Source organism: Prunus avium, chromosome 8, assembly GCF_965620075.1.
Source record: "Prunus avium chromosome 8, drPruAviu1.hap1.1, whole genome shotgun sequence".
Classification (NCBI taxonomy): Eukaryota; Viridiplantae; Streptophyta; class Magnoliopsida; order Rosales; family Rosaceae; genus Prunus; species Prunus avium.
Window position 1 is genome coordinate 24,197,489 of NC_142291.1, and position 9,449 is coordinate 24,206,937.

A 9,449-nucleotide genomic window follows, 5' to 3' on the forward strand; every position below is an offset into this window, starting at 1 on the left:
TTTTGATTTGGGTTTTAATACCTAGAAAAGAATTGTTATTTTGGATTAGACCAAAGAAGATGCCCAAATTCGTTGGCCCACCTTACATTAAATATTAAAATGTCAATTATACCCTTTTTGTTTAAAAGAGTGACCAAAATTCGTTGGTTTTTTTTTAAATATTTTTTAAAAAAAAATCAGATCAGATCGAGAGACCTGTGAGAAACTTGACCGCACAAGAATTGTACTATGGTAGCAAAAACGCTTGTGGAACCCAGATCGGTGGCATCATCGGAAAGTCAAGTAGTGTGAACAAGCAGCTACGACAGGCCACCGGGGCCAAGATCCGAATGGAAGAAGCCCAAGTCAAGTCGCCGGACCGGGTAGTGGTGGTCGTCGCTCCCAGTGCAATCCGTTCCAAGATTTGGTTGAGAACTACAGGCCTCGAAAATGTTAATGGTGGGGGGGAAGAGGAGATTGAGGTGGGGTGGTTTCGTGCCGGTTTCTGGCGGAGGTAGCGCCGTTCGGGTCGGTGATAGGGAAGGGCGGTAAGGTGGTGGAGAAGATTAGGAAAGAGACTGATTGTAAAATTAGGGTTTTGATTGAGAAATTGCCGGCTTGTGCAGTTTCTATGGACGAGATGGTCGAGGTGAGGTTGTGTCTTTGCTTTTTCAAGATTTCAATTACGTTTTGGATGTAAATTAGATAAGTTGTGTGTGTATTGAGTTGGTTTGAGTTTGGGTTTTACTTCAAAGGCCTGCATTTGCATTCACTTGTTGTTGGTATTTGTGTATGATGTATTGAATTTGTCCCATTTAGCTTACGTCAAAATCCCAAATTGATGGGAACTGGCTAAATGCATGAAAGAGTTCAATATGTGTAACATAGGGATTAAAACTCAACCCAAGAGATGTTACAAACTCTTCAGCAATTCGGGGCCAATTAATATCAAGATATGCGACAAGATTAGCATTGTAATTTCCAACAGCACCAGCAAATTTTCCCATTATTTCCACCCGAGAGAATTTAGTAAATTCTATTTAGAGTTATGTGGAAACTTAAACTTGTTGTGTATAATTATTAGTTTAGCCAAGTAGTTTCTTGGCAAAGAAACTAGTTTCATTTCATAAGATTGCTGTATAAAAACAATAAAATAAAATAAAAACAACAGATCTTAGTTTCTTTGTCAAATGTGTTATGGTCTGATGGGTACTTTGGATATTGCAGGTGGTCATTGATTGGGCCGGGAGATACCTTCATCAGATGGAAAGGCCATTAGATGTGCTATTCAAACAGACGCTGGTAACATTTTCAATTTGCATAAACTTTCACTCTTTTTCTTATAATGTCAAAGTTTTCAGCCTTATGTATGTTAGAATTTTGAAGAGTAGAGGCTACCCATATGAGGAATTGGGTGGGCAAGAGAAGAGCAGAAAACAGAAACTGCATTGCAGAAAACAGAAACATGAATAACCTATTTTACATTCTAGGTGGTTTTCAGTCTGATTCCCTCTCTCCCAACATGTCTTGAATAAAAAAATATATATTGTTTTGTTTTGTTTAACTCTAGAGCTGAGCATTTTTGCCCAGACTTAGCATTTCAGTTTCCATTTTTGTATTGCAGTTTCTATTTCTGCATCGCAGTTTCCGTTTCTGCATTGCAGTTTCCGTTTCTGCATCGCAGTTTCCATTTTAGTACTTTCATCTTGGTTCCTCCATTTTGCTTCTATAAAATTATTATTATTATTATTTTTATATAATTGATATCTACATTGTATTTTTGTTGCAGTTTCTGCTTTTATTTTCAGTTTTTGTGTGAATATGTGGTGAAATGAATTTTTTTTTTATTAAAAAAAAAGTTTATCGTTTATATAAATATTGTATAACTGAATAAATATTACAAAATCAAGTTTGGTGTAGTGGTTTGTGAGTGAGCCTTCCTCCTTTGAGGATCAAGGTTCGAGTCCATTCAATGACACAAAATCTTTTTTTTTTAAAGGTGAATAAAGGGCAACGGAGTTGATCCCCTGCAGATGGTGGCAGGCCGGCGACCGGCGGGGGCAGGTGGCCGGCGGCAGGAGTTTGGCGGCGAGATTCCGGCGGTGGTGGTCGGCGGTGGGATTCCAGCGGCGGGATTCCGGCAGTGGTAGCGGGCGGCGGAATTCCGGCGGTGGTGGCTGCCGGCGAGATTCCAGCGATGGTGGTTGGATAGATATGGACATGTGGCATAGTATGCTTGCCTTAAAAGGAGTGGCATTGTGTGTAATTTTGATATTTTTTAATGATATTTTTGTAAATTAGGTACCACATTTTGGTCTTTGGCCTTATGCTAATTAGATGAAATTGTATTTCTATATTCCAAATTAGTAAACTATATTGTGGTTTAAAACTAAAGCCATTAACTTTGCTAGCTCTATCTTCAATTCTTTTTTTGTTGGGTAATAAAATTTTTGTTTTGTTCTGTGTTATTTGTTTTAGGCTTAATTGCATCAGTGCTTCTTGAAGTTATGATCAAATTTCATATTGCTCAATCAAATTAGGGTTGGGCATTTGAAGCCGAAGCACCAATACTGTACACATACTGAACTATACCGTACCGGTTTCATCCCATTTCATTTGGTTTTAGGCTGTATCCGGTATGATACCACACCATGTCAACTTTGTATGGCACGGGAGCGGTACTGGATATTTGATACCGTTTAATCCCGTACCGTATTGAACAGTAATAGAGACTAATTTTAATACTTTTTTCACTCTCGATCTCTCAACCCATTCGAAGAATCTCTCTCTCTCTCTCTCTCTCTCTCTCTCTCTCTCTCTCTCTCTCTCTCTCTCTCGCCAAACCTTTCTCATCTCAATCTCTCGATCTCTCTCAATCTCACTCTCTCGATCTCTGTCTCACTCCCTTGATCTCTCGTTCTCTCGATCTCTATATGGAATCTCGATCAGCCCCAAATCGACAAAGCCTCAAATGGTAAGTTGTTCTTGTTCTAATTTTTGTTAATTTGTTTAGGGTTAATATGTTTGTTGTCTAAATTTGGATTGTTTGTTTAGGATCTCTCTCTCTCTCTCTGTTTAGATTGTTTATTATGAATTTTGTTAATTTGTTGGGGTTTACTCTCATGCAGTCTCGATCAAGTAAGCAGCATCATCAGGAGCACAATGGGCTTGTTGCTTCTTCAACAGCAACATCACCAACACCACCATTAATGCCACACCCTGTGCAGTTGGAAGGCCAACCTTCTGAAGCTCCTGTGCTAGAGCTAGTGCAAGCCTAAGCTGTTGAGAGTGAAGATACAAAAATGATTAGTTAATTGAACTCATATATCAAAGCTAGAGGTAATAAGAGAAGTTGGGTTTGGGATCATTTTACACCCTATAATGATAAGAAAATTGTCAAAAGAAAGGATGAGCCCACCGAGAAGATGGTAGATGTAGAAGTTGTGAATAAAAGAGCTAAATGCAAATATTGTCCTAAATCTAAACTTGGTCTAGGAGATTATGCCTGTGACAGTGGGAAAAATGGGACTTCAGGAATGATAAGCCACATTAGAAAATACTGCAAATATTACCCACCTAACCAAGATAAAACACAAAATATCATTGCTGGTGATAAGGGTTAGGGTAACAAAATGGTTGCCAAGGGGTTTGTGTAGATTGATGTTATGGATGCTTGTATTGAAATTACTGTCATTGATGAGCTTCCATTTTCTTTTGTAGAATAGAAAGGTTTTAGGTGGTTTTGTAGTGTTGCTTGTCCAATGTTTGAAGTGCCTAGTAGGAGAAAAATAGTGAGGCAGTTTCTTAAAATATATGATGCACAAAAGGAATAGCTAAAGAAGGATTTGAGTGCACATAGGATTAACCTTATGACTGACACTTGGACAAGTGTCCAAAACACCAATTACATGGTGCTCACTACTCACTTTATAGATTGTGATCGGAAGATGCCCAAAAGGGTTTTAAACTTTTGTGTTATTCCTAATTACCAAGGCAACACCATAGGAGACCTCATTGAGAGTTGTTTGTTACAGTGGGGTATAGAGAAGGTTTTAACCATCACTGTAGACAATGCCTTTGCAAATAAAGTGGCAATTGATTGGGTTAGATATAAGATGAATAAATGGAATAATTCACAAGCTGTTTTTTTGGTGGGAAGTACTTACATGTGAGAGGTTGTGCTCACATCACTAATTTAATTGTGTCTAGTGGGTTGAGGAAGCTACAAATATATTTTGGCAATTAGGAATGCTATGAGGTATGTTAGGTCATCTCCACAGAGATTGGATTATTTTAAAACCTCTGTTGAGAAGGAGAAACTGACCTTCAAAGGTCTTGTATGCATGGATGTCCCCATAAGATGAAATTCAACATACATGATGTTGGATGCAGCCTTAAAGTTTAAGAAGGCTTTTACTAGAATGACAGAGGATTTGAACAGCCTATTCATGGCTTATTTCAAAGAACCAGATGAGGAAGTTGATGAGGATGGTGTAGTTCAGACTAATAGTAGGCAGCCTCGGGTTGGACCACAAACTGATGTTGATTGGGATAATGCAACAGTGTTTGTGGGGTTTTTTTTAAGGTGTTTTATGAGGTGACCTTAAAGGTAAGTGCATCTTTGCACCCCACAGTTTATAAAACATTTCACGCAATTATAACCATGGAAAAAGGAGATTAACAAGTTGTTTGTGGCACCTGAAATTACCATTGGTTCATATGTAGAGAAAGTGTTGAATGACATGGCTGGAGTGTTAGAAATATGCCCTTAAAGCCAACTAATTATGTAATAGTTAGAGTTAAGGACATCTTTGATAAAAGACACATTATGTTATCAATTGGCAAGAAAGGTTGTTTAATGCATTAAATCACCCTACATTATCTTTCAATATGTAGAACATGTTAAAAATTGGCCCAAATTGTATTGATTAATTAATTGTGTAAGGGCCAATTTATTGTTGTTTGCTAGCTTTCTTCATTTGTCATGCCGTGGCTTTTCAAATGGGAACTGATGGCACATGCCATCTTTGTTGAAAGGCTAGAGACAAAGAGATGAAGTGGGAGCCAACACTTGAGTGATCTGCACCTAAAGCAATTGGAGTGCAGCAACTCACGTGGGCATGTTGTTAAAGGGATGGTCTTTTGTCAAATAGAGGAAACAATGAGCATGGCTCAAGGCATCTTTATGGGCTGCTAATGGTGCATGTCTCAAGGCGTTTTTGACTGACCATCACGTGGCTCCCTTGGCATGCGGTTGCTCTCATTTGGAGAGTTGCTGCATGGGTTTATAAAAGGGAGAAATGGAGCATGCAATTGAGGGGAGTTGTGGGCATTTGTGCCGCACCATTTGGGGTGCCGTGAGCACCATTGCTCAGAGAGGCTAAAACAGAAGTGAGGGACACTTCCACACAAAGACAAATACTAGAGAGCATCACCATGATGGTGGAAATAAACTCCTCTTTGGCTACACAAGATGTTGAAGGAAGATCAAGCCATTTCAAAGGTTGAGTCTTCTTCATTTGTTCCTTGTGTTTGTGGGAGGTTTATTTCTTTGTATTGTTCTTGGTGTGTTCTTTCTTAGTGAGCAAGAACAATTCTTGTGTTCTTGGCTTTTGTGTGTGGTTAGCTTGAGAGTGACTTGGGTGTATTTGGGATTTGGGTTGTGAGAGTTAAACTCTGTAATTCCTAGGATAGGTGAGAGAGTTAATCTCCTTTGGTTGTAATCACTTTTGGGATACTAGTGGAATTTCTCGCTGTCTTCGAATTGGATGTAGGCTACACACGGGCCGAACCAGTATAAATCCTTGTGTCATTTGGATTTCTGTATTTCATATTTTGCTCTTGTTGTTTCAACAGTTTCATATCAACCACCCCAGTGCAATCCGCTTCCGCTACGTACAACAAAACAATCATAGTCCAAGGAATACACAAGTGGATATGAGAGCTATGTAATGAGATTGCATACATGGAGACTTCTTATCATCCCTAAATCCTAAATATGTTCCTAGTCATAGGAATATTGATTTGGCGTCAATATTTCGCAAAGACCAATACACATAGTATCGTCTCTATATGTTGGAAATGGCAAGGTCTCATGCCATTAAGTGTGGAGACACATCGATATGTGTGTATGTGCTTCTAGAAGAACAAGTACATTGAACGCAATCCAACACATGACTTACAGTATGGAAGTCTTTACTCACATGTCAAGCTGGAACTCATAAATGCAATATTGCAAATAATCCTTAGACTTGAGACATCATAGATGTTTTGTGGCTATGTCGTTAATCTTTGAGGGCACTATACAGTCATGCTGAATTAGGCATAACTTAAAGGTGCTCATCAAGATTCTCAATAGAGTCATGAAAGTAAATGAATGTACAAGGAATCTCTACTCTCAGTAAAGGAGAGAAGAATACCCCAAGATATGATAGGTCAAATCTCTGCGCAGGGTAGTGGATAAGACTTGAAAGAAGAAGTCTTCAAGTCTTACCAGGATAATCATATAAAAGGAATGATTCACATTAGGATATTGACAATTGGATTCCATGATCTAATAATATGCATAAGGAGTATTGACACAAGAGAAGGATCCAATTGCACGGTCATTCGAATTTGAATAGGTTTTTTCACAAGCTGTTTTTTTAGTAGATAAGACTTGCGTAAGACTATAATTATAGTTTAATAGTTAAATTATAATTAAAAAGATTAATTATGGAATTAATATTGACATAAAGAAATATTGGATTGGGCTTTTCAATATAATTTAAAAGGAAAGGGACAAAATAGCCCAAAAGGCTATTGAGCCCAAGGGATAAGTGGCATAAGATGACATGACCCATGGACCAAATGGAGCCCCAATACCCACCCAAAATTTCGGCACCTAAGGGGGATCTCTCCCTTTGCTTTTTTGTGTTGTCCTATTTAAGCTAAGTGTTGGAGAAAACTTAGCTAGGGTTTTTGGTTTCCAACTTTGGTTGATGAGTGATCATCTTTGTATCTCATCTTCCATAAACCAAAAATTGGTCCAATTAAGAAGTAGAGTAGCATCCATACTTCTTGATTGCCTTCTCTTCATCTCTAGGAGCATTTGGTGTGATGAGGTTGAGGACTCTAATGTTGGAGTCTTAAGGTGAAGGAGTCAAAATCAAGAGAAAGAAAAGGCATTTCCAACAAAGGTGTTCATTCTTGAGAAATCAAGAAAAAGTCATCAAGGGTAAAGATCTATTTCTTTTTTCCCTTTTCTATTTGTGTTGAAAGAGACTAGACTAAGATACTTGGTTTAAAATGAAAAAAAGTTTAGCTTAACTAGTATAAACAAAATGAATTCGTCATTCAGAATGTTTTTGTTGTATAGGTTGTGGCTAAAGTTCATTTCCTAAACATTAGATGTATGTTTCCTTCATGGAGTTATGAGAACAAAATACAATAAGTGTTTTGTCAAATATTAGGATTTGAACATGTTGGTGTTGATTGCACTTGTTTTGGATCCAGGGTTCAAGTTGAGGCATATCACCTATCTCTTTAAAAAGGAAAATTTTGATGAGGATGATGTGCAAATGAAGACAAGAAGTGGTAGTAATAATATGGTTGAAGAAAGTGTTGCTGGTGATGATTTTTGGGATGATTAGATTAGGGAGGTGGAAGAGAGTGATGAGGCTATGGTGTCACATGAATTTGATTCTTACTTGGTAGATCCTTTGGCTTTAGTTTCCAAAGATACTTTTTTTGACATATTGATGTGGTGGAAACTCAATGGGCCCAAGTATCCTATCTTAGCAGCAATTGCCAAAGATGTCCTTTCAATTCAAACTTCCACAGTGGCATCTGAGAGTTGTTTTAGCACTGGTGGCAGAGTCATAGATGCATTTAGGAGTTCATTAATTCCTAGATCAGTAGAGGCTTTGATTTGCATGCAAAATTGGTTGAGAGGGGATGAAATTTCAAGCTTGGAAGATACACCTTCGATTTAAAATTTTGAATTTTATGAAACCATTGAATCGGGTAAATTATTTAAATTATTGTTTGTAATTTGTATTAGTTTGCATTGAATTCTAATAGTTGTTTATGTAATTTACAGAATATGCAAATGATGGGGCTACTTGAATTGAAACCATGGGTTGCAAATTTATGTGTGTTTGTAACTTTGTATGTTATATCAAAATTTCTGTTTTGTCATTTGGTATCGAAATGGTACCGTTTCATATCGGAATCGATCATCTCTGGTATGGTCTGGTATCAACTTCTATAAATGCCAATCCTGTACCATACCGGTTGTAATTTTCGGTACCAGTATTGGGAAGTAGTCCATACCGTATTGTACCATGCCCAAGTCTAAATGAAATTCGAAGTGACCCACCTTGCACCCTTGATAGATGTTTTGTGTCTCACCTTATACCTCATGGTTAAGTTCATAAAAAAAAAATTCATCAAAAAAAAAAATTCTTTGGAATTATTTATTGTTTAAAATAAACAATTAAAAAGTTCGTCAATCACACGATTCCTACTAGAAATCACCCTTTCCTCTCCTCCTCCTCATTCGGCGAAAACCCAACAGACATCACCACAACCTTCACACTAAGAGCCAGTTTGGCATTGCTGTGCTGTAAAAATAATCGCTGTCAGATTTGCTGTGAGAGAAATCAGCTGTGAGGGAAAGCAGTTTGGCGTTTGGTAAATTTTTTGTTAAAAGTGTTGTTGGTATTGATTTCCTCATAATCAGAAAATGATTGTGGCATAATCATTAAACCCAGCGCCTCTTCAAAACTGATTCCTGCATAATCAGAAAATGAAAGCACCTCATTAGCTGCTTTCCTTTATAGCTTTCTCTCACAGCAATTTTTAACAATAAGTGATTTTCTCACAGTTTACCAAACGAGCTGGACTTCTCAAATTTTTTTTAAAATCACTTATCACCCCAAATAAGCAATGCCAAACGGGCACTAAAGCAATTCTAGCAACAAGCAACCATTCTTTCTCCCATCTGCAACCACCACACCTCTCATCCCAACCACAACATTGATTTTCCTACCCAACCCCAGCCCATACCTTTTCTTCCTTAACATCGCCACTCATTTCTGTTATAAAAAATATAGTTTTCCTTTACCATAAAGCCAAATACAAAACATTTATTTTATAAATAACTTATAAACAAATTGGAAAGCTTTTAAGGTACAATGAAATTGAAGAAAACAAAATAATAGGTAAGTAAAAGCAAAATAAATAATAAGTAAGAAAGTGAGTTTGGTACGGTGAAGCACGTCAAAGACGCTGTCCTAAAGCCTTTGTAGCCTCCCTACGTGTAGGTACTGACGGTCTACAAGACTCCAAGATACGACCCCTTGTACACAAACTCAATATCCGCTATGAGCACGTTCATAGACGAATATAGGTATCCAAGTCACAGAACCATTGCCAAAATAATAATATAAAGTAGAGAATAAATATAAAAGTAGAAAGGGAGAGAATTA

The 9,449-nt window shown here is 37.6% G+C and overlaps 1 long non-coding RNA gene across 1 annotated transcript; it reads left to right on the forward strand.

Annotated features, from left to right (window-relative positions):
• Window positions 1–466: 466 nt before the first annotated feature.
• On the forward strand, window positions 467–2,389 carry LOC110769399 (uncharacterized). The gene is made up of 3 exons (XR_002528572.2): window positions 467–628; window positions 1,207–1,281; window positions 1,979–2,389. It is a non-coding gene; the product is annotated as an uncharacterized LOC110769399 (long non-coding RNA).
• The last annotated feature ends 7,060 nt before the right edge of the window (window positions 2,390–9,449 follow it).